The 27,523-nt window shown below is 41.8% G+C and overlaps 1 long non-coding RNA gene across 1 annotated transcript; it reads left to right on the forward strand.

Moving 5' to 3' along the window:
- Nucleotides 1-24,931: 24,931 nt before the first annotated feature.
- Nucleotides 24,932-27,204, forward strand: LOC311121883. The gene is made up of 4 exons (XR_014612358.1): nucleotides 24,932-25,116; nucleotides 25,773-25,967; nucleotides 26,278-26,364; nucleotides 27,035-27,204. It is a non-coding gene; the product is annotated as an uncharacterized lncRNA (long non-coding RNA).
- The last annotated feature ends 319 nt before the right edge of the window (nucleotides 27,205-27,523 follow it).

Below are 27,523 nucleotides of genomic sequence, written 5' to 3' on the forward strand. Positions count from 1 at the left end.
GGGGAAAAAAAGTATTTAGTCAGCCACCAATTGGGCAAGTTCTCCCACTTAAAAAGATGAGAGAGGCCTGTAATTTTCATCATAGGTACACGTAAACGATGACAGACAAAATGAGAATTTTTTTTCCAGAAAATCACATTGTAGGATTTTTAATGAATTTATTTGCAAATTATGGTGGAAAATAAGTATTTGGTCAATAACAAAAATGTCTCAATACTTTGTTATATACCCTTTGTTGGCAATGACACAGGTCAAACGTTTTCTGTAAGTCTTCACAAGGTTTTCACACACTGTTGCTGGTATTTTGGCCCATTCCTCCATGCAGATCTCCTCTGGAGCAGTGATGTTTTGGGGCTGTCGCTGGGCAACACGGACTTTCAACTCCCTCCAAAGATTTTCTATGGGGTTGAGATCTGGAGACTGGCTAGGCCACTCCAGGACCTTGAAATGCTTCTTACGAAGCCACTCCTTCGTTGCCCGGGCGGTGTGTTTGGGATCATTGTCATGCTGAAAGACCCAGCCACGTTTCATCTTCAATGCCCTTGCTGATGGAAGGAGGTTTTCACTCAAAATCTCACGATACATGGCCCCATTCATTCTTTCCTTTACACGGATCAGTCGTCCTGGTCCCTTTGCAGAAAAACAGCCCCAAAGCATGATGTTTCCACCCCCATGCTTCACAGTAGGTATGGTGTTCTTTGGATGCAACTCAGCATTCTTTGTCCTCCAAACACGACGAGTTGAGATTTTACCAAAAAGTTATATTTTGGTTTCATCTGACCATATGACATTCTCCCAATCCTCTTCTGGATCATCCAAATGCACTCTGGCAAACTTCAGATGGGCCTGGACATGTACTGGCTTAAGCAGGGGGACACGTCTGGCACTGCAGGATTTGAGTCCCTGGCGGCGTAGTGTGTTACTGATGGTAGGCTTTGTTACTTTGGTCCCAGCTCTCTTCAGGTCATTCACTAGGTCCCCCCGTGTGGTTCTGGGATTTTTGCTCACCGTTATTGTGATCATTTTGACCCCACAGGGTGAGATCTTGCGTGGAGCCCCAGATCGAGGGAGATTATCAGTGGTTTTGTATGTCTTCCATTTCCTAATAATTGCTCCCACAGTTGATTTCTTCAAACCAAGCTGCTTACCTATTGCAGATTCAGTCTTCCCAGCCTGGTGCAGGTCTACAATTTTGTTTCTGGTGTCCTTTGACAGCTCTTTGGTCTTGACCATAGTGGAGTTTGGAGTGTGACTGTTTGAGGTTGTGGACAGGTGTCTTTTATACTGATAACAAGTTCAAACAGGTGCCATTAATACAGGTAACGAGTGGAGGACAGAGGAGCCTCTTAAAGAAGAAGTTACAGGTCTGTGAGAGCCAGAAATCTTGCTTGTTTGTAGGTGACCAAATACTTATTTTCCACCATAATTTGCAAATAAATTCATTAAAAATCCTACAATGTTATTTTCTGGATTTATTTTTCTCAATTTGTCTGTCATAGTTGACGTGTACCTATGATGAAAATTACAGGCCTCTCTCATCTTTTTAAGTGGGAGAACTTGCACGATTGGTGGCTGACTAAATACTTTTTTCCCCACTGTAAGGTTCCAATAATTAATATAGTGAACAAAATAATCATTACTTATGTTACCATTATTTTTTACACTAACAAATCTTTCAATGGATTGGAAAGTAAATGTCACTGAAGCATAATATCTCTCTTTAATTGTCCAATGCATGTAGCTCCACTCACTCAGATGTAGGATCTTGATTTGATCACTCTTTTGTTGCTGAGAAGGAAATGCAAACTTGTAGTGTATTCAATGTTTAAAAAGGCTTCTAAAGTTTGTAATTTAAACTTTAAAATGTTAGACTTGATTTGCCTTAACGAAAAATAAATCAAACCCTACAAAAATGTCCATGAATTATAATCCACATAATAATTTACATTTCCTGCTGCAGGATTATTTTCCTGCTGTAGCAAACTGGCTCAAATTAAGGTCCTACATCTGTAGTGCAACTATGTAGTTATATGGGATTACTAAAGAGAAGAATACTAAATGGGCCATATGTACGGGTGAGGGTGCCATTAAGCTTTATGGTGCCATGTTTATAAACCCACATTACACACTCATTTGATGGGCTTCTCACAACTAAAATAACAGAGGCTAAGTCCCAAAAAGCAAAACATTCCCTTCAGAGTGCACTACTTTTGACCAGGGACCATAGGACTCTGTTCAAATGTAGTGTACTATATAGGGAATAGGGTGCCATTTGGGACACACACAGACTTCATCGTATTGTATTTGCCTCTAACCTATAGAAAGAATGCTCCAGGTGGTCCCATACATAACATTTTCGATTTTTCATTTACAGACTACTCATCAGCATTCAAAACTGTATGGTACAAACAGCTGGTGCAATGAAATATATATTATTACCAGTAATAAAACATGCAAATGCCAGATTAAGTGATATTTTGTATAGCCTTGTTAATTTAAAAAGGTCAATAGAAAAATAATTTCTTTGAGGAAACATGAGAGGACAGTTATATTAGTTGCTAAGGTGACAGAGGTAACTGTTTCTGTCTTTGTCATTAGTTGAACAGACAGGGGTTAAACTGAAAACACGGTATGTGTCCCAAATGCACTACTTTTGATCAGGGCCCATAAGGACTGTATTTGTCGTTGAGAGTAGAGAACAGCGAGTGTGTGTGGTGTGTGTGTGTGTGTGTGTGTGTGTGTGTGTGTGTGTGTGTGTGTGTGTGTGTGTGTGTGTGTGTGTGTGTGTGTGTGTGTGTGGGCGTGCGTACGTACATAGGTGTGTGTGTGTGCATGCGCGTACGTGCATACATAGATACGTGTGTGTGTGTGTGTGTGTGTGTGGGTACATGTGCATGTACTTCAGTAAATGTTTATGCTTTTATGGGGTCATGGCTTGGCCAGTTGTGTCCCACAACTCAAATCAAACCTTATGTTTCAGATCAAGGGGAAACGACAGTGGACTCCTAACTGCAGGGCTATGGCAAGAGGCTATAATGCCACTATATGACATTGTAAAAGTCAACCTCTTGGGGTGGACAGTTGTCTCTCTCTCAGGTCTTCTTTGACAGTGATTGTCAGGCTAGTTTACAGCAGCGGAGAGCTGAGAAGAGGTTGGATAGATTGCCTTAGTTCATTTTTTTTAAGGATCCTCTTCCAATGACCATATACAGTGGGGAGAACAAGTATTTGATACACTGTCAATTTTGCAGGTTTTCCTACTTACAAAGCATGTAGAGGTCTGTAATTTTTATCATAGGTACACTTCAACTGTGAGAGACGGAATCTAAAACAAAAATCCAGAAAATCACATTGTATGATTTTTAAGTAATTCATTTGAATTTTATTGCATGACATAAGTATTTGATCACCTACCAACCAGTAAGAATTCCGGCTCTCACAGACCTGTTAGTTTTTCTTTAAGAAGCCCTCCTGTTCTCCACTCATTACCTGTATTAACTGCACCTGTTTGAACTCATTACTTGTATAAAAGACACCTGTCCACCTCCATGCTTCACTCAACCGTGAAGCATGGAGGTGGATACATCATTCTTTGGGGATGCTTTTCTGCAAAGGGGACAGGACGACTGCACTGTATTGAGGGGAGGATGGATGGGGCCATGTATCGCGAGGTCTTGACCAACAACCTCCTTCCCTCAGTAAGAGCATTGAAGATGGGTCGTGGCTGGGTCTTCCAGCATGACAACGACCCGAAACACACAGCCAGGGCAACTAAGGAGTGGCTCCGTAAGAAGCATCTCAAGGTCCTGGAGTGGCCTAGCCAGTCTCCAGACCTGAACCCAATAGAAAATCTTTGGTTGGAGCTGAAAGTCCGTATTGCCCAAAGACAGCCCCGAAACCTGAAGGATCTGGAGAAGGTCTGTATGGAGGAGTGGGCCAAAATCCCTGCTGCAGTGTGTGCAAACCTGGTCAAGACCTACAGGAAACGTATGATCTCTGTAATTGCAAACAAAGGTTTCTGTACCAAATATTAAGTTCTGCTTTTCTGATGTATCAAAACTTATGTCATGCAATAAAATGCAAATTAATTACTTAAAAATCATACAATGTGATTTTCTGGATTTTTGTTTTAGATTCCGTCTCTCACAGTTGAAGTGTACCTATGATAAAAATGACAGACCTCTACATGCTTTGTAAGTAGGAAAACCTGCAAAATTGGCAGTGTATCAAATAATTGTTCTCCCCACTCTACATGTATAGGAGCAGAACAGCATACAGGAGGAAGGTGCTTGTTGTAGGTTAGAGAGAAATGACTCTGGGATACAACGTGGCAACTCTCTTTCTTGATCAATGGTTCCACGCTGCAGTGGTGTGTCATGATGTCAGCAACATATTACAACGCCAAGCTCTAAATCAAGACCCAATCTGTTTGAGCCAACGCACCATAACATTTCAGGGGAAGAGTACAATTATATTCTGCATGGCAATTTATAACGTTACTCCCATCTATTCAAAATGTTGGATCACAGCACGTCTCTTAGCGAGAGGAAAACGATACCCTAAGTCATCAATCCCACTTATGCTGTCTGTACATGTACTGTTAGATAATGAGAACACCACTAGTACATGTTCTGTTAGATAATAAGACGACAACTAGTACATGTAATGTTAGATAATAAGATAACCATTAGTACATGTACTGTTAGATAATAAGACAGCCACTAGTACATGTACTGTTAGATAATAAGATGACCACTAGTACATGTTCTGTTAGATAATCAGATGACCACTAGTACATGTTCTGTTAGATAATAAGACAACCAATAGTGCATGTTCTGTTAGATAATAAGACAACCATTAGTACATGTTCTGTTTGATAATGAGACAACCACTAGTACATGTTCTGTTAGATAATAAGACAACCACTAGTACATGTTCTGTTAGATAATAAGACAACCATTAGTACATGTTCTGTTAGATCATGAGACAGCCACTAGTACATGTTCTGTTAGATAATAAGACGACCATTAGTACATGTTCTGTTAGATCATGAGACAACCACTAGTACATGTTCTATTAGATAATAAGACGACAACTAGTACATGTACTGTTAGGTAATAAGATGACCACTAGTACATGTTCTGTTAGATAATAAGATGACCACTAGTACATGTTCTGTTAGATAATAAGATGACCACTAGTACATGTTCTGTTAGATAATAAGATGACCACTAGTACATGTTCTTTTAGATAATAAGATGACCACTAGTACATGTTCTGTTAGATAATAAGATGACCACTAGTACATGTTCTGTTAGATAATAAGATGACCACTAGTACATGTTCTGTTAGATAATAAGAGGACAACTAGTACATGTTCTGTTAGATAATAAGACGACCACTAGTACATGTTCTGTTAAGTAATAAGATGAGCACTAGTACATATACTGTTAGATATTAAGACAACCATTAGTACATGTACTGTTAGATAATAAGATGACCACTAGTACATGTTCTGTTAGATAATAAGACGACCACCAGTACATGTTCTGTTAGATAATAAGACGACAACTAGTACATGTTCTGTTAGATAATAAGATGACCACTAGTACATGTTCTGTTAGATAATGAGACAACCACTAGTACTTGTTCTGTTAGATAATCGGACGACAACTAGTACATGTATTGTTAGATAATAAGATTACTACTAGTACATGTACTGTTAGATAATAAGACGACAACTAGTACATGTTCTGTTAGATAATCAGACGAGCACTAGTACATGTACTGTTAGATAATCAGACGACCACTAGTACATGTACTGTTAGATAATCAGACGACCACTAGTACATGTTCTGTTAGATAATAAGACGACAACTAGTACATGTATTGTTAGATAATAAGACGACAACTAGTACATGTTCTGTTAGATAATCAGACGACCACTAGTACATGTACTGTTAGATAATCAGACGACCACTAGTACATGTTCTGTTAGATAATAAGACGACAACTAGTACATGTTCTGTTAGATAATAAGATGACCACTAGTACATGTTCTGTTAGATAATAAGATGGCAACTAGTACATGTACTGTTAGATAATAAGATAACCACTAGTACATGTACTGTTAGATAATAAGACGACAACTAGTACATGTTCTGTTAGATAATAAGACGAGCACTAGTACATGTTCTGTTAGATAATAAGACGACAACTAGTACATGTTCTGTTAGATAATAAGATGATCACTAGTACATGTTCTGTTAGATAATAAGATGACCACTAGCACATGTTCTGTTAGATAATAAGATGACCACTAGTACATGTTCTTTTAGATAATAAGATGACCACTAGTACATGTTCTGTTAGATAATAAGATGACCACTAGTACATGTTCTGTTAGATAATAAGATGACCACTAGTACATGTTCTGTTAGATAATAAGAGGACAACTAGTACATGTTCTGTTAGATAATAAGACGACCACTAGTACATGTTCTGTTAAGTAATAAGATGAGCACTAGTACATATACTGTTGGATATTAAGCCAACCATTAGTACATGTACTGTTCGATAATAAGATGACCACTAGTACATGTTCTGTTAGATAATAAGACGACCACCAGTACATGTTCTGTTAGATAATAAGACGACAACTAGTACATGTTCTGTTAGATAATAAGATGACCACTAGTACATGTTCTGTTAGATAATGAGACAACCACTAGTACATGTTCTGTTAGATAATCGGACGACAACTAGTACATGTATTGTTAGATAATAAGATTACTACTAGTACATGTACTGTTAGATAATAAGACGACAACTAGTACATGTTCTGTTAGATAATCAGACGACCACTAGTACATGTACTGTTAGATAATCAGACGACCACTAGTACATTTTCTGTTAGATAATAAGACGACAACTAGTACATGTTCTGTTAGATAATAAGATGACCACTAGTACATGTTCTGTTAGATAATATGATGGCAACTAGTACATGTACTGTTAGATAATAAGATAACCACTAGTACATGTACTGTTAGATAATAAGACGACAACTAGTACATGTTCTGTTAAATAATAAGACGAGCACTAGTACATGTTCTGTTAGATAATAAGACGACAACTAGTACATGTTCTGTTAGATAATAAGATGACCACTAGTACATGTTCTGTTAGATAATAAGATGACCACTAGCACATGTTCTGTTAGATAATAAGATGACCACTAGTACATGTTCTGTTAGATAATAAGATGACCACTAGCACATGTTCTGTTAGATAATAAGATGACCACTAGTACATGTTCTGTTAGATAATAAGAGGACAACTAGTACATGTTCTGTTAGATAATAAGATGACCACTAGTACATGTTCTGTTAGATAATAAGAGGACAACTAGTACATGTTCTGTTAGATAATAAGACGACCACTAGTACATGTTCTGTTAGGTAATAAGATGAGCACTACTACATATGCTGTTAGATATTAAGACAACCATTAGTACATGTACTGTTAGATAATAAGATGACCACTAGTACATGTTCTGTTAGATAATAAGACGACCACCAGTACATGTTCTGTTAGATAATAAGACGACAACTAGTACATGTTCTGTTAGATAATAAGACGACAACTAGTACATGTTCTGTTAGATAATAAGACGACAACTAGTACATGTTCTGTTAGATAATAAGATGACCACTAGTACATGTTCTGTTAGATAATAAGATGGCAACTAGTACATGTACTGTTAGATAATAAGATAACCACTAGTACATGTACTGTTAGATAATAAGACGACAACTAGTACATGTTCTGTTAGATAATAAGACGAGCACTAGTACATGTTCTGTTAGATAATAAGATGACCACTAGTACATGTTCTGTTAGATAATGAGACAACCACTAGTACATGTTCTGTTAGATAATCGGACGACAACTAGTACATGTATTGTTAGATAATAAGATTACTACTAGTACATGTACTGTTAGATAATAAGACGACAACTAGTACATGTTCTGTTAGATAATCAGACGACCACTAGTACATGTACTGTTAGATAATCAGACGACCACTAGTACATGTTCTGTTAGATAATAAGACGACAACTAGTACATGTTGTGTTAGATAATAAGATGACCACTAGTACATGTTCTGTTAGATAATATGATGGCAACTAGTACATGTACTGTTAGATAATAAGATAACCACTAGTACATGTACTGTTAGATAATAAGACGACAACTAGTACATGTTCTGTTAAATAATAAGACGAGCACTAGTACATGTTCTGTTAGATAATAAGACGACAACTAGTACATGTTCTGTTAGATAATAAGATGACCACTAGTACATGTTCTGTTAGATAATAAGATGACCACTAGCACATGTTCTGTTAGATAATAAGATGACCACTAGTACATGTTCTTTTAGATAATAAGATGACCACTAGTACATGTTCTGTTAGATAATAAGATGACCACTAGTACATGTTCTGTTAGATAATAAGAGGACAACTAGTACATGTTCTGTTAGATAATAAGATGACCACTAGTACATGTTTTGTTAGATAATAAGAGGACAACTAGTACATGTTCTGTTAGATAATAAGACGACCACTAGTACATGTTCTGTTAGGTAATAAGATGAGCACTACTACATATACTGTTAGATATTAAGACAACCATTAGTACATGTACTGTTAGATAATAAGATGACCACTAGTACATGTTCTGTTAGATAATAAGACGACCACCAGTACATGTTCTGTTAGATAATAAGACGACAACTAGTACATGTTCTGTTAGATAATAAGACGACAACTAGTACATGTTCTGTTAGATAATAAGACGACAACTAGTACATGTTCTGTTAGATAATAAGATGACCACTAGTACATGTTCTGTTAGATAATAAGATGGCAACTAGTACATGTACTGTTTGATAATAAGATAACCACTAGTACATGTACTGTTAGATAATAAGACGACTACTAGTACATGTTCTGTTAGATAATAAGACGAGCACTAGTACATGTTCTGTTAGATAATAAGACGACAACTAGTACATGTTCTGTTAGATAATAAGATGACCACTAGTACATGTTCTGTTAGATAATAAGATGACCACTAGCACATGTTCTGTTAGATAATAAGATGACCACTAGTACATGTTCTTTTAGATAATAAGATGACCACTAGTACATGTTCTGTTAGATAATAAGATGACCACTAGTACATGTTCCGTTAGATAATAAGATGACCACTAGTACATGTACTGTTAGATAATAAGATGACCACTAGTACATGTTCTGTTAGGTAATAAGATGAGCACTAGTACATATACTGTTAGATAATAAGACAACCATTAGTACATGTTCTGTTAGGTAATAAGACAACAACTAGTACATGTTCTGTTAGATAATAAGATGACAACTAGTACATGTACTGTTAGATAATGACACAAACATTAGTACATGTTCTGTTAGATAATCAGACGACCACTAGTACATGTACTGTTAGATAATGAGACAACCACTAGTACATGTTCTGTTAGATAATCAGACGACCGCTAGTACATGTACATACCTGCGGTCTTTCAGGTCTCTCAGGTGAACAGGCAGGCTGCAGCACCACTGGAGCACTTTGTTCATCACCTGACTAACTAATTACATTCCTGCTCGTAATCAGATGACAAATTCAGCCCTATGTTCAGCTGTCAGGGTGAGTGATGGCTCTATGATGACTCATTACCGCACCACCTACCTGCAGACTTACACACACACACACACACACACACACACACACACACACACACACACACACACACACACACACACCTACCTACAGACTATCATGTGGTAGGAAGACATGGAAGACCACAATGGTGTGAAGGAGATTAGAGACAGCATTCCTACATGTCTGAGACTGTTTCAATTGTTAATGTCTTTTACAGTTGTTTGATCTGCTCTGGCTGGCATTTGAGGTCTTAAAATTAAAACAATACACCTCTTTAAATTACTAGGCAGATATTGTTGACATTCATCACTATTCAGTTTCGTACCTAAATAGTTTCAATTATCACTCCAGTCAATGGAGTGATAATCACAGTGCTTAATTTGTAAATTGGGAGGTGCCTGAACAAAAAGTGAGCCTGAGAGACGGGTGACCTGGGGGGCTCTGAGGTACCGGAATTAATTTTAAAAAATCACCTTTATAATAAAGTACTGTATTGCATACATTATCATCGCTTTTGCATACTGGCATAGAGCAGTAGAGGCGCTCGCAGAAGTTGCACACATGGGACAAACATTTTTGTAGCCTAGGGTCAGGGAAAAATGTGGCCTTTTATAAACACATTTCATGCAATTCTACATCATTTTAGATAACTGGAGACTTAAGCAGAATCTTTCTTAATAGCTCACAAATGATCGAAATGACAGGCTACTTTATAGGCCTATTTCTGGTGTAGTATTCTGAATTATTTAATTTCTATCTGAACAGGCAGTAGTCATTCTATAACTTTGTCAAATGTATTTCAATTTATCAGGGGTGCTGCAGCACCACCAGCACCCTTCCCCTTTCCTATGATTCTATAAGGAAATAAATGATGAAGTGCAACGCTGGAGAGATGAGGATTGCATGCTCATGTCTATCAGAGCAGAGAGAGGGAGAGAGATCATATAAAGTGAATCTCATTCTAGTTCTGTGAGAGATAGGCCTACAGGCATGCTTCTCTGTCTCACCACAGCAATGGCCACGAGTTGGTCTGTATAGGCTACAATATTGCGCAAACCATAGGCTAAACCCGGTTTTCACATTACGTTTTTTAAGGGGGCAGGAGAATTACAGAGGAGTCAACTTCAATTAACTCTGATTGCTTTTAGTCTAATTTGTACATTGAAAACAGTGAAAATAATTTTTCATGCCACGAGAGGTACCGAATCTTGGCAAATGGGTTCTGGAACAAAACAGTCCAAAACTGAGAGGTGCCGGATCCGGCTCAACTTTTCACCCAGAACATCGGATTTTCGGCCGGAATAACTGAATCACTGGACCTTAACACCGGATCTAGCTAGCCGCAACCGAATGGATGTCGAATGGATGTTGCTGTAGGCTAATCACCACTGCCCCCGTAGCACCAGTTAGCCTTGAGCCTTGAGCTAGCCCCGGCTATCTACCTCTCTGTCTACCGGACGGGAGTAGCCAGCTAACCAGCTAACTAGCTACTTGCTATTAGCCACCGTTAGCGGCTTTTTCTCCATTGTCCGTGGCCTGCACTACCTACCAGCCAGCTCTAGCCTGGACTATTATCGGCCAGTCTGCACTGTCTGCACAGCGAGTTATCGACCCAGAACCTATCTGATTTTCTGCCGGAATCACTGAATCACTGGACCTTTAACACTGGATAATCGCAACTACAGTGGGGAGAACAAGTATTTGATACACTGCCGATTTTGCAGGTTTTCCTACTTACAAAGCATGTAGAGGTCTGTAATTTTTATCATAGGTACACTTCAACTGTGAGAGACGGAATCCTGAAATCCTGAAAATCACATTGTATGATTTTTAAGTACTTAATTTGCATTTTATTGCATGACATAAGTATTTGATCACCTACCAACCAGTAAGAATTCCGGCTCTCACAGACCTGTTAGTTTTTCTTTAAGAAGCCCTCCTGTTCTCCACTCATTACCTGTATTAACTGCACCTGTTTGAACTCGTTACCTGTATAAAAGACACCTGTCCACACACTCAATCAAACAGACTCCAACCTCTCCACAATGGCCAAGACCAGAGAGCTGTGTAAGGACATCAGGGATAAAATTGTAGACCTGCACAAGACTGGGATGGGCTACAGGACAATAGGCAAGCAGCTTGGTGAGAAGGCAACAACTGTTGGCGCAATTATTAGAAAATTGAAGAAGTTATAGATGACGGTCAATCACCCTCGGTCTGGGGCTCCATGCAAGATCTCACCTCGTGGGGCATCAATGATCATGAGGAAGGTGAGGGATCAGCCCAGAACTACACGGCAGGACCTGGTCAATGTCCTGAAGAGAGCTGGGACCACAGTCTCAAAGAAAACCATTAGTAACACACTACGCCATCATGGATTAAAATCCTGCAGCGCACGCAAGGTCCCCCTGCTCAAGCCAGCGCATGTCCAGGCCCGTCTGAAGTTTGCCAATGACCATCTGGATGATCCAGAGGAGGAATGGGAGAAGGTCATGTGGTCTGACGAGACACAAATATAGTTTTTTGGTCTAAACTCCACTCCCCGTGTTTGGAGGAAGAAGAAGGATGAGTACAACCCCAAGAACACCATCCCAACCGTGAAGCATGGAGGTGGAAACATCATTCTTTGGGGATGCTTTTCTGCAAAGGGGACAGGACGACTGCACCGTATTGAGGGGAGGATGGATGGGGCCATGTATCGCGAGATCTTGGCCAACAACCTCCTTCCCTCAGTAAGAGCATTGAAGATGGGTCGTGGCTGGGTCTTCCAGCATGACAACGACCCGAAACACACAGCCAGGGCAACTAAGGAGTGGCTCCGTAAGAAGCATCTCAAGGTCCTGGAGTGGCCTAGCCAGTCTCCAGACCTGAACCCATTGGCAAACTTCAGACGGGCCTGGACATGCGCTGGCTTGAGCAGGGGGACCTTGCGTGCGCTGCAGGATTTTAATCCATGATGGCGTAGTGTGTTACTAAGGGTTTTCTTTGAGACTGTGGTCCCAGCTCTCTTCAGGACATTGACCAGGTCCTGCCGTGTAGTTCTGGGCTGATCCCTCACCTTCCTCATGATCATTGATGCCCCACGAGGTGAGATCTTGCATGGAGCCCCAGACCGAGGGTGATTGACCGTCATCTATAACTTCTTCAATTTTCTAATAATTGCGCCAACAGTTGTTGCCTTCTCACCAAGCTGCTTGCCTATTGTCCTGTAGCCCATCCCAGTCTTGTGCAGGTCTACAATTTTATCCCTGATGTCCTTACACAGCTCTCTGGTCTTGGCCATTGTGGAGAGGTTGGAGTCTGTTTGATTGAGTGTGTGGACAGGTGTCTTTTATACAGGTAACGAGTTCAAACAGGTGCAGTTAATACAGGTAATGAGTGGAGAACAGGAGGGCTTCTTAAAGAAAAACTAACAGGTCTGTGAGAGCCGGAATTCTTACTGGTTGGTAGGTGATCAAATACTTATGTCATGCAATAAAATGCAAATTAAGTACTTAAAAATCATACAATGTGATTTTCAGGATTTCAGGATTCCGTCTCTCACAGTTGAAGTGTACCTATGATAAAAATTACAGACCTCTACATGCTTTGTAAGTAGGAAAACCTGCAAAATCAGCAGGGTATCAAATACTTGTTCTCCCCACTGTAGCTAGCTGCAACCAAATGAACGTTGTTGTTGGCTAATCAGCCTTGAGCTAGCCTTGAGTCAAGCACATCTCCCGGCTATCTACCTCTCTGTCAACCGGACGGAACCTCCTAGAGTCGACACGGAGACCTGCCGATCCATTACGACTGGTCTGCCAACGTAATCGTCTGTGGTTTCAACAGGCTTCCCGTTGCGACGACCACAATGATCCATCTGCTAGCCCCGGCCCGCTAGCACATGCAAACTACAACCGTGCTTCCTGCTCGCTGTGCTGAAGCACCAATTTGAACTGCTCTCGGACTCACATATTGCTGTTCACTGGACATTATGATCACTCAGCTGCACAGCTGATGCCTGCTGGACTGTTCCTTTACACGGTAACCTGTCCTGTTTATTCTGTTTAGCCTCAGCCCAAACTTTATTGCCATTACCAGTTGTTGTCTTAGCTCTCTCCAATAACACCTGTGATTGCTTTATGCCTCTCTCCCATGTCAATATGCCTTGCCTATTGCCGTTCCAGTTAGTTCTTATTATACAATTTCACTGTAGAACCCCAAGTCCCTCTCAAACTGCCTCAAATAGTTATTTTGTTCCACCCCCCATTCACGCCGAGACCGGCTCAATCGGTGCCTCCAGTGATGCTATCTCTTTCATTGTTACCCAACGCTTAGGTTTACCTCCACTGTACTCATATCCTTCCATATCCTTGTCTTTACATAATGCCCTGAATCTTTTCTACAATGCCCGGAAATCTGCCCCCTTTATTCTCTGTACCCAACGCACTAGAAGACCAGTTCTTAAAGCCTTTAGCCGTATCCTTATTCTAGTCCTCCTCTGTTCCTCTGGTGATGTAGAGGCTAACCCAGGCCCTGCAGCCCCCAGTATCACTCCTACTCCCCAGGAGCTATCATTTGTTGACTTCTGTAACCGTAAAAGCCTTGGTTTTCTGCACGTTAACATCAGAAGCCTACTTCCTAAGTTTGAGTTATTCACTGCGTTAGAACACTCCGCCAACCCTGATGTTCTAGCAGTGTCTGAATCCTGGCTTAGGAAGGCCACCAAAAATTCTGAAATTTCCATCCCCAACTACAACATTTTCCGTCTAGATAGAACTGCCAAAGGGGGTGGAGTTGCAATCTACTGTAGAGATAGCCTGCAGAGCTCTATCATACTATCCAGGTCTGTGCCCAAACAGTTTGAGCTTCTACTTCTAAAAATTCACCTTTCCAGAAATAAGTTTCTCACTGTTGCCGCTTGCTACAGATCCCCCTCAGCCCCCAGCTGTGCCCTGGACACCATATGTGAATTGATTGCCCCCTATTTTTCCTCAGAGTTCGTACTGCTTGGTGACCTAAATTGGGATATGCTTAACACCCCGGCCATCCTACAATCCAAACTAGATGCCCTCAATCTCACACAAATTATCAACGAATCTACCAGGTACAACCCTAAATATGTAAACATGGGTACCCTCATAGATATCATCCTGACTAACTTACCCTCTAAATACACCTCCGCTGTCTTCAACCAGGATCTCAGCGATCACTGCCTTATTGCCTGCGTCCGTAACAGGTCCACGGTCAAACGACCACCCCTCATCACTGTCAAACGCTCCCTAAAACACTTTAGCAAGCAGGCCTTCCTAATTGACCTGGCCCAGGTATCCTGGATGGATATAGATCTCATTCCATCAGCAGAGGATGCCTGGTTGTTCTTTAAAAGTAATTTCCTCTCAATCTTAAATAAACATGCCCCATTCAAAAAATACAGAACTAAGAACAGATATAGCCCCTGGTTCTCCTCAGACTTGACTGCCCTTGACCAGCACAAAAACATCCTGTGGCGTACTGCATTAGCATCAAATAGCCCCCACGATATGCAACTTTTCAGGGAAGTCAGGAACCAACATAGGAACCAATATACACAAGCAGTTAGGAAAGCAAAGGCTAACTTTTTCAAACAGAAATGTGCATCCTGTAGCACTAACTCCAAAAAGTTTTGGGACACTGTAAAGTCCATGGAGAATAAGAGCACCTCCTCCCAGCTGCCCACTGCACTGAGGCTAGGAAACACTATCACCACCGATAAATCTACAATAATCGAGAATTTCAACAAGCATTTTGCTACGGCTGGCCATGCTTTCCACCTGGTTACCAGTACCCAGGCCACTAGCTCTGCACCCTCCGCTGCAACTTGCCCATGCCCCCCCCCGCTTCTCCTTCACACAAATTCAGACAGCCTATGTTCTGAAAGAGCTGCAACATCTGGACCCCTACAAATCATCTGGGCTAGACAATCTGGACCCTTTCTTTCTAAAACTAGCCGCCGAAATTGTCGCAACCCCTATTACTAGCCTGTTCAACCTCTCTTTCGTAACGTCTGAGATCCCCAGAGATTGGAAAGCTGCTGCGGTCATCCCCCTCTTCAAAGGGGGTGACACTCTAGATCCAAACTGTTACAGACCTATATCCATCCTGCCCTGCCTTTGAAAGTTTTTGAAAGCCAAGTTAACAAACAGATCACCGACAATTTTGAATCCCACCGTACCTTCTCCGCTATGCAATCCGGTTTCTGAGCTGGTCATGGGTGCACCTCAGCCACGCTCAAGGTCCTAAACGATATTATAACCGCGATCGATAATAGACAGTACTGTGCAGCCGTCTTCATCGACCTGGCCAAGGCTTTCGACTCTGTCAACCACCGCATTCTTATTGGCAGACTAAATAGCCTTGGTTTCTCAAATGACTGCCTCGTCTGGTTCACCAACTACTTCTCAGATAGAGTTCAATGTGTCAAATCGGAGGGCCTGTTGTCTGGACCTATGGCAGTCTCTATGGGGGTGCAACAGGGTTCAATTCTTGGGCCGACTCTTTTCTCTGTGTATATCAATGATGTCGCTATTGCTGCTGGTGACACTCTTCTTCCACCTCTACGCATACGACACCATTTTGTATACATCTGGCCCTTCATTGGACACTGTGTTAACAAACCTCCAAACGAGCTTCAATGCCATACAACACTCCTTCAGTAGCCTCCAACTGCTCTTAAACACTAGTAAAACTAAATGCATGCTCTTCAATCGAACACTGCTGGCACCCGCCCACCCGACTAGAATCACTACTCTCGACGGGTCTGACCTAGAGTATGTAGACAACTACAAATACTTAGGTGTCTGGTTAGACTGTAAACTCTCCTTCCAGACTCACATTAAGAATCTCCAATCCAAAGTTAAATCTAGAATAGGCTTCCTATTTCGCAACAAAGCCTCCTTCACTCATGCTGCCAAACATGCCCTCGTAAAACTGACTATCCTACCGATCCTTGACTTCGGCGATGTCATTTACAAAATAGCCTCCAACACTCTACTCAGCAAATTGAATGTAGTTTATTACAGTGCCACCCGTTTTGTCACCAAAGCCCCATATTCTACCCACCACTGTGACCTGTACGCTCTTGTTGGCTGGTCCTCACTACATATTCGTCGCCAAACCCATTTGCTCCAGGCCATCTATAAATCACTGCTAGGCAAATCCCCGCCTTATCTTAGCTCATTAGTCACCATAGCAACACCCACCCATAGTATGCGCTCCAGCAGGTATATCTCACTGGTCATCCCCAAAGCCAACACCTCCTTTGGCCGCCATTCCTTCCAGTTCTCTGCTGCCAATGACTGGAACGAATTGCAAAAATTTCTGAAGCTGGAGACTCTTATCTCCCTCACTAACTTTAAGCATCAGTTGTCAGAGCACCTTACCGATCACTGCACCTGTACACAGCCCATCTGAAATCAGCCCACCCAACTACCTCATCCCCATATTGTTATTTATTTTGCTCATTTGCACCCCATATCTCTATTTGCACATCATCTCTTGCACATCTATCATTCCAGTGTTAATACTAATTGTAATTATTTTGCACTATAGCCTATTTATTGCCTTACCTCCATAACTTGCTACATTTGCACACACTGTATATCTTTTTTCTGTTGTATTTTTGACTTTATGTTTTGTTTTACCCCATATGTAACTCTGTGTTGTTGTTTTTATCGCACTGCTTTGATTTATCTTGGCCAGGTCGCAGTTGTAAATGAGAACTTGTTCTCAACTGGCTTACCTGGTTAAATAAAGGTGAAATAAAATAAAAAATAAAAAAGCGCTGGATAATGAAAAGGTCTGAACCAGTTGAGGTCTCTCTCTCCCTCGTGCTCTCTCTCCTACCCCTCTTTCTCTTTCTCTCTATTGCCTCTCTCTCTCCCCGTCTCTCTCTCATGCCTCTCTTTCCCCCTCTCTCTCTTTCTCTCTATCTCTCCCCCCCTCTCTCTTTCTCTCTATCTCCCCCCCCCACCCCCCTCTCTCTTTCTCTCTATCTCCCCCCCCCCACCCCCCTCTCGCTCTATCCCTCTTACTCTCCAGGCAAAGTCATAGGAATGTCCTAGGAGTGTTAATTAAATCTCAGCTCAGAGCTTCAGTCCACTGCACCTGATCAACACTGAGATCAACCTCGGAGAGCCATGAAGAGGTTAGGGTCAAAGGTCAGGCCATCCATCCTCCTGGGCAGCTCCGTCCTGAACTTTAATCCACTTGTCTTCACAACAAGGCATGGCTCTCTGGTTGAAAAGGTAATTTGCTCACCAGGTTGAACGGGACCTCTTTATCATAGAATACGTTTAATTCCTGCTCTCACCGAATAAATATAATTGCGGTGCTAAATACCTTAGTAGGCCTTTATGAGGGTACCTTTAATAGTGTTGTAGAATGAGATATTTGCCACCAAATTGTCAAAGAAGAGACTATAGTAAGATGAAAGATTAATGTCAGTGGTGGAAAAAGTACCCAATTATCATACTTGAGTATAAGTAAAGATACCTTAATAGAAAATGATTCAAGTAAAAATGAATTTCACCCAGTAAAATACTACTTGAGTAAAAGTCAAAATGTATTTGGTTTTGAATATACTTAAGTATCAAAAGTAAATGTAATTTCTTAAATATACTAAAGTATCAAAAGTAAGTATAAATAATTTCAAATTCCTTATATTAAGCAAACCAGACGGCAACATTTTTTAAATTTTATTTTTAATTTAAGGCTAGCCATGAGCACACTCCAACACATAATTTACAAACGAAGCATGTGTGTTTAGTGAGTCCATCAGATCAGAGGCAGTAGAGATGACCAGGGATTTTATCTTAGTAAGTGTGTGAATTGGACCATTTCCTGTCCCGCTAAGCATTCAAAATGTACTTTTAGGTGTCAGGGAAAATGTATGGAGTAAAAAGTATGTTAATTTCTTTTTGAATGTAATAAAGTAAAAGTTGCCCAAAAAACTACTTAAGTAGTACTTTAAAGTATTTTTACTTAAGTACTTTACACCACTGTGTAAGGGATCGGGGGTTGGCTGGGTCTAGACAGAGTCTGACACTTCCCCGATCTACAGAGAGGGGGAGTCATCAGACTCGATCTGGTTCACCTGAGTTCTGAGCACACCTGTCAGTAATTAGTGTAGGATATAAGGTGTGCTCAGAAGTTCAGTCGGTGCGAGGTATTGTTCCTTTGTGACTTGCTAAGTGTTTTGTTCAGAGAGAGAGAGAGAGAGAGAGAGATAGTTTGTTTTGATTACCAGTGTACCAGACCTGTGCCTCGTTGTTTGACTCCCCGAATTGCTTAATCCTCTGCTTGTCTATCCCAGTGATTACCGTACTCTGACCCTGTGCCTGTGCCCTCGACTACGACTACGCCCGCTCCCTTGGTACCTCTGCCTGGCCCGGTTTTGACCACAGCTCGCCCGACCACGATTAAGCTATTCCCTTGTCTGTACTCTAATAAAGCATCGCAATTCTGCGATTGGATCTTACCACTCTGTCCGAGTATTCATTACAGAATACCTCGCCACTACCATGGATCCACTATGTTTCCCGATGACCGTAGCAGGGTGGATTTCATGATTTCTCTGCTAACGGGAAGAGCACTGGATTGGGCTACTGCGCTTTGGGCAGCTGAGGTCCCCGAGTTGAATGCAGAAGTTCAGTTTAAGAGACTGTTTCAAGAGGTGTTCGACCACCCAGTATCTGGGCGTAGCGTGGGAGACCAACTATGCGAACTTCAGCAGGGCCGTCGCACAGTAGCCGATTACGCCTTAGAGTTTCGGACCATAGCAGCTGGTAGCGGCTGGAGCGAGACGGCTTTGCTCACCGTTTTCCGAAGAGGGCTGCGCCAAGAAGTACAGACTGAGTTGGCCTGTCGGGGAGATATCACTGCGCTACATGAATTTATCAACATAGCCATCGCTATTGATAATTTGATAGTGCAACACAGGGTATCCGCAGTCCGGGAGCCCTCGGTCACAGGTCCTAAGCAATTGACAGAGTGGAGGAGAGAATCTGAGGAGGAACCCATGCAACTGGGACGGTCGCCCTTACAAAGTTCGGTGAGACAACAACGTCGGCAAGATGGACTATGCCTGTATTGTGGTCAGTCGGGTCATTTCGTTCGTCAATGTCCGGTACGACCAAACCGTACCCCAGGATATCGCCTCGGAACTGCCAAACCGGTGAGTGAGACTCAAGTTTTCAACATTACATCTAAACAAATGTATGTGCCAGTTACCTTATCTGTCGGAGAGAAAGTGCGCAGGTTGGAAGGTCTTATTGATTCCGGAGCGGCTGCCAGTTTTCTGGACATGTGTCTCGCTGAGGAATTGGGAGTTCAACTTATCCCAATTCAACCTCCCCTGCGAGTCAACGCGCTAGACGGTGAGCCCATGGGCACTGGGTTCATTACGCACCGTACAGAGGTAATCAAGTTACAAGTGGGCTCCATACACCATGAGAACATCATTTTGTTCGTCATCTCCGCTCCACGGGAGCCGCTAGTTCTCGGCCACCCCTGGCTCGTCACCCATGATCCGGTCATCTCCTGGAAATCTGGCGATATCACTGCTTGGAGTGAGGTATGTAGGGCAGAGTGCCTCAATTTACCGTGCAAAACGTCTACTGTGGAGGATGCGCAGGGTGCGGTGTCTACTGTTGTTCCAACAGAATAATAATAATAATAATATGCCATTTAGCAGACGCTTTTATCCAAAGCGACTTACAGTCATGCGTGCATACATTTTTTTTGTGTATGGGTGGTCCCGGGGATCGAACCCACTACCTTGGCGTTACAAGCGCCGTGCTCTACCAGCTGAGCTACAGAGGACCAGCTACAGAATACCAGGATTACGCGCAGGTGTTCTCCAAGGAGAGGGCTACCGTGTTACCACCTCATCGGGCCTGGGATTGCGTGATTGATCTGCTATCCGGGGCCACACCTCCTCGTGGAAGAATCTACCCTTTGTCACAGCCGGAACGAGAATCGATGAGCAAGTATATTGATGAGGCGCTACAGCAAGGGGCCATTCGCCCATCTACGTCTCCCGCCGCATCCAGTTTTTTCTTCGTGAAGAAAAAGGATGGCGGACTGTGTCCTTGTATAGACTATTGAGGTTTGAACGATATTACCATCAAAAATCGTTACCCTCTTCCTTTGATCCCAGCAGCCCTCGAGCAGGTGGGGCAGGCCTCTATCTACAGTAAACTGGACCTCAGGAGTGCGTACAATCTGGTGCGCATTAGAGAAGGGGATGAATGGAAGACCGCCTTCATCACACATCGAGGACACTATGAATATTGTGTCATGCCCTATGGACTTACCAACGCGCCCTCAGTATTCCAGGCGTTCATGAATGACATTTTCAGGGACATGATTGATCGCTTTGTTATAGTGTACATTGACATCCTAATCTATTCTAACTCTCTGAGTGAACATGTGTTCCATGTACGACAGGTTCTGGATCGGCTCCTACAACATTCTCTGTTCGTGAAGGCAGAAAAGAGTGAATTCCATGTCACGACGATTTCCTTCCTTGGGGCCATACTCACTCCCGACGGGGTTAAACTGGATGAATCCAAGGTGCAAGCGGTACAAGACTGGCCTCAACCCCAGACGGTGAAAGAGCTCCAGAGATTCTTAGGGTTTGCCAATTACTATAGACGGTTCGTGCGTAATTTCAGCACAACCGCAGCTCCCCTGTCGGCGATGACCAGCTACAAGGGTCGCGGTCTGAACAGGACGTAGGAGGCAGTGCGTGCGTTTGAGACGTTGAAACAACGCTTTACCACCGCTCCTATTTTATGTCAGCCGGACCCTACCTTGCCATTTATCGTGGAAGTGGACGCCTCGGAGGTTGGAGTGGGAGCCGTGTTATCCCAACGCCAAGGTGAGCCGCCTAAATCACGACCCTGTGCTTTCTTTTCAAGGAAACTGAATTCGGCCGAGCAGAACTACGACGTGGGTAATCGTGAATTACTGGCGGTGAAGTTAGCACTGGAGGAGTGGTGACATTGGTTGGAGGGAGCAGAGCATCCGTTCCAAGTGCTCACGGACCACCGCAACCTGGAGTATCTTCACAGTGCTAAACGACTGAACTCCCGACAGGCAAGGTGGTCTTTATTCTTCAACCGTTTCCGATTCACTGTCTCTTATATCCCCGGGTCCAAGAATGGTAAGGCGGACGCGCTTCCCGACGGTTCGAGCGCGCGGAAAGACCCGTGGAACCAGAACCTATACTCCCCATGAGTTGCCGTGCTGGTCCTGTGAGGTGGGCTATCGATGACACTATTCAGGAGAGCCTACAAGCGGAACCAGCCCCTCCAGAAACCCCGGTGTCAAAGGTGTTTGTACCAGCTCCGCTTCGACCTCAACTGATGGAATGGTGCCACACGTCGCTGGGATCTGGTCATCCCGGAATCACTCGAACTACACGACTCATCAGCCGAAAATACTGATTACCGTACTCTGACCCTGTGCCTGTGCCCTCGACTACGTCTACGCCCGCTCCCTTGGTACCTCTGCCTGTCTCTGCCTGGCCCGGTTTTGACCACAGCTCGCCCGACCACGATTAAGCTATTCCCTTGTCTGTACTCTAATAAAGCATCGCAATTCTGCGATTGGATCTTACCACTCTATCCGAGTATTCATTACACACTGATTAATGTACAGACTAAACAAGGAATATTGAGGTTATTTTCTCACTTGGCTTGTATGATAAACACACTGGTTGCTCTTTAATTGCCCTGGGCTCATAACTATAGTATGAGAGAACTTAACCCTCCTTCTGTCATATAACACCACTACGTCCTCATTAGAAGGTGATTTTACACTGTGTAAATATAATAAACCACTACGTCCTCATTAGGAGGTGATTTTACAGTGTGTAAATATAATACACCAATACGTCCTCATTAGGAGGTGATTTTACAGTGTGTAAATATAATAAACCAATACGTCCTCATTAGGAGGTGATTTTACAGTGTGTAAATATAATACACCACTACGTCCTCATTAGGAGGTGATTTTACAGTGTGTAAATATAATAAACCACTACGTCCTCATTAGGAGGTGATTTTACAGTGTGTAAATATAATACACCACTACGTCCTCATTAGGAGGTGATTTTATAGTGTGTAAATATAATACACCACTACGTCCTCATTAGGAGGTGATTTTACAGTGTGTAAATATAATACACCACTACGTCCTCATTAGGAGGTGATTTTACAGTGTGTAAATATAATACACCACCACGTCCTCTTTAGGAGGTGATTTTACAGTGTGTAAATATAATACACCACTACGTCCTTATTAGGAGGTGATTTTACAGTGTGTAAATATAATACACCACTACGTCCTCTTTATGAGGTGATTTTACAGTGTGTAAATATAATACACCACTACGTCCTCATTAGGAGGTGATTTTACAGTGTGTAAATATAATACACCACTACGTCCTCATTAGGAGGTGATTTTACAGTGTGTAAATATAATACACTACTACGTCCTCATTAGGAGGTGATTTTATAGTGTGTAAATATAATACACCACTACGTCCTCTTTAGGTATGGAGGACTAAAAGTGCCACAATTAAATAAATAAATACACCATTAAATAATTACTTAAATGTGTCATTAATTAATTAAATGTGTCATTAATTAATTAAAATTAGAATTAAATACATAAATGTGTAATTAAATGTATCATTAATTAATTCAAATACCGATTCATTTTATGTAAAATACATATATAATTATTTCACTATTTACATTTACATTTCATGGTCCTGCGTTGGAGTGATTCATGAATTACTTAAAACTGTCAAACTGACCCATCAAAAGTTGGTAGGCGGAACCTAACGCCTGATTGGTTACCCTCTGCATCAAGCCAAGACAAATCAATTCCGGATAATGGATTGATGCAGAGCTACTGAACACATTCCAATACACTGGGTGGCGCTATTCACCTCTACGTTGGTTTAGTTACACGGTTAAACAGTACTTTCATTGCAACGGCTAAAAATCAAGAGAAGACTCGGTCCTGCTAGCCCCAATGTTGAGACGCTGTGTGAGGTGCAGGACAAAATGTCTAAAAGTTGCCCGGAGCTGCTGAAAGAAGCAGCGAATTTGATTGAGGAAGCTCTGAGCAGAAGTCCAACGTCTCCCGCGGCACCGGTGACTCCGGCAGCTCAGTCACAGCAGATACCGGCCGCTCAATCACGTACACCTGTCCAAGGTAAGCTAAGTAATTTCATGTTAGCCAGGTGTGCTACTATTTAATGATTCGGGACACACGTGTAGGTTAAATTAGATCGACTCGAACATGTATTTGCATGCGGTATTATGATGCTTCGTGCGTGACACGTTTATTGTTAATGGGGGGGAAGCATAAACCTAGCTAGTTCGCTAATCGGCTAAATGGTGTTAGCTGGCTTGAGCATCCCAAGATAGAAGTAGAGGCTGTTTTAGCTGACTGGTGACCATTGAGCTGTTACGTTTTTCTGTGTTGCAGCGGAGGTAGCAAGGCTCTTTGCGCCATATAACATTGGAGCCAGAAGGAATATGACGAGACGACCAGCACAAGTCCAAGTTAGCCGAAGAAGCTACACACACACTGTCTGTTGTTTGGCTGACCACAATGCGGATAAAATTCCAAGCGTACTGTTTAAAGCTGAACTTCTTACTTCAGGACTTGGAGAGCAAAAAGTAACATTTTCAGGTCAGTGCGAAACTAGGCATTTACCAAAAGTAAAAAAAGTTTGTACTGTCTGTGGCTTGTTGAAATTATTTGCATTTCTTTTTATAGTGACTCAAACTTAATTGGTGTTCATAGTGTCAATAATAGTTATCACAGGCTTATTTGCTTAATTTAAGGTGAGGTGAGTTATGATTTTGTTTTGTTTTTTTCTCCAGGGAATGACCACGATCCCATGGTTATAACAAATAAACTGATGGAAGTGTTTCCGAAGCTCCAACAAGGGGGAGGCTTTGAATTTCTAAAACTTGTAGGATCTACTCGCAGTCTAAATCTTGCGTTGCTTCAGTGTCCCAGCACTGGATACACCCTTGCCTATCTGAAAGATCCATCGACGATGATTGGACAGGCTACAATCTACATACGTCCACTTCAACAGGATCTACCCTTAGATTGTGTACATACATTTACAGAGACTTAGTTTAATACATAATCAAAACAAAGATTACTGGTGACTTTTAATCATTAATTAAAAGCCATTTGTTGTTGTTGTTGTTAGGAGAGCTCACGTCCTGCCTCTGGTCCAGTCATCCCCTGCATCACTTGTCAGAAGGAAGTTCCCTTTTCAGAGATGAAGCTGCACAGATTGAGCTGCAATGGGTATGTACTTCTTAAAGCAATGCAAGGGTAGCATAATTTATTTTCTTTGGGAATATGTCTCTCTTATTGTTGTGCACACAAATAAGCGAGTATGACCATCATTTCAATTGTGTTAACTTCAAGGACACCCATGCAGGAATCAGAAAGAGAACAAGAGGGAGGCCAAAGTGAAGAAAATGATAGTGAGACAGCCCTAGTCAGTGACAGTGTTCCAGTGAGGCCTGAAACATCAGCTGAGAGTGCAGTAGAACCGGCAGTGATTGTCAACGAGGAGTTGGATCGCAAAGAAACAGACAGTGGTTTGTGTCATCACAATAGTGTTGCTATAAGATTGTGTGTAACTGAAAAGTTAATAGAAAGATAACACCTGTAGGATATAATTAGATAAGATAATACAGTTACAGACAATTAATAACATGCAACTGGGTTTTTCTATTTTTCTAATATTTAGTTGTAGTTGTTTAGTAGTGCTGTTTTTATGTCAACTCAGCGTTGTGACAGGTTCTGAAGATGTTGGGTCTCACGTTTTGTCAGTGAAATGAACAGAATTTTCCTCCTGTTCTGTAGAGTGAGAGGATATCTGTATATGCAGGTAACATGCCAACTCACAATATGTCTCTCTGTAATAGATAACTTTATTGTTGTTGTTTGTTTAGAATGGAAGCTTATTAAAGAACCCACTCAAGCTGCCAAAGTTTTCAAAGAGAATCTGCTAAGGGAACATGCAACTGGGAAACCACTTAGAATGAAGATGGATGTAAGGGACTCTGAAGAGGACAGGGAACGGGAGCTTCTCTTATTCTATAAACAGCAGCAAGAATGGGCATGTCCACTTCATTGTACTCTGGTTGGTAAGTAATATAACATTTATAATATAAATACATCAGTACAGTTTATACCACTCAAGTAGCTTATATGTAATTGTTAAATGGGAGAATGGAATGCACAAAATTATATAATTGATAAAAATGTTATATGTATGTATGTGAATATTGTGCACAATATACTCTTGTTATCTGGAATAATCAATATTAAGGATGCTATTCTAGAATTACAGCCAATAGAAGTTTTTCTCCCTTTCTTGTTAAATGTTACCAAATCCAGTTACCTGTATTAGGCCGCCACTTTTTTTCCAGTGTTATTATCAGTATTTTATTTCAGGTGATGTTGCTATCGGAGAGGGAGTGATGCGGTACTTTATGACAACAATCATATCCAAACTCCAGTTTGGATTCAGTCTAGATCTTGGTAAGTATCTTACTAATTTTTTGAAGGTTAATCCATCTATAAATTGCAGAAATGTCTGTCTGTAGCGCATGTCTCTCAGTTAGTCCGATGGATTTCAAACTTGACAGGTGTCTTGCTCTGGTCACGAGTAAGTGCAGTGCCAAGTTTGACGACGTTTGGATAAACGCAAAAGATAGCGTTACATATATAGGTAAAAGAAGCACACATTGGCTTTTGCCGCTCTTGCTGCTTGCCATTCTCACACTGCATGCAACGCTGACTGAGCACCTGTTTGTGTCGTGACTCACTCTACACCGCCTCTCTCTATGCGCGCGCACACACACACACGCGTACACGTACGTTCTGGTGGTTGATGAACGCGGATATGTGCTGTTTAGCGGAGGGCCGGTGGGCAATGTTTTGTGTCAGGTAAGTCTGTAGTAGGGTATACAGGGGAATTGCATTTGAAGTGGTTTGGGGTCCTTCTGTAAGTCATTTTGGAGTAGGCTACAATTTGGTTTAAGTGAATTCTACAAGCAGCAATACCACAGGCCAAGTAATCGCCACTAGTATGATGTAATATATCTATCTATCTATCTAACTATCTATCTATCTATCATACATTTTTATTTAATGCATTTAAGAGGTTAATTGTTGTGACTTTATTCCCTGCTCTCTTGGTACTTTACAGGAGGAATGGGCCGAACACTGCTATTTGAGGGTGAACCTGACCATCTTGTTCCAGCAGCATCAGAGGCACTTATTGAAAGCAACCTCTTCCGGGTTGCAGGAAGGATGTTGGGCCACACCTTTCTGCATGATGGTCCCCATGTCACAGGACTAAGTCCTGCTGTAATTCATGTACTGTTCAATGGCTCCTGTTGTTACAGAAGACTGTCCTGATCTGCACATCAGGAGCATCATAGAACTGGTATGTAACCTAAAAGAAACTTTGCCATGTAAAAAATATTGCTTGGGCAGATATAATAACTTGTATGGTCTTAATTCTAGCTTGAACATGTAGATCTTACACCGGAACAGAAGGACACAGTTTCAGATCTTTCCATGTCTTGGGATCTTCCGGCAGTCACCAAAACAAATCGGAGATGGCTACATAACAAACTTCTACTCCATGCAGTGAGTTCCTGCTGGTTAAGTGACAGAATTCATCGCTGTACTT

The sequence above is a fragment of the Coregonus lavaretus genome (genome assembly GCF_964263955.1).
Source record: "Coregonus lavaretus genome assembly, contig: HAP1_SCAFFOLD_1021, whole genome shotgun sequence".
NCBI lineage: Eukaryota > Metazoa > Chordata > Actinopteri > Salmoniformes > Salmonidae > Coregonus > Coregonus lavaretus.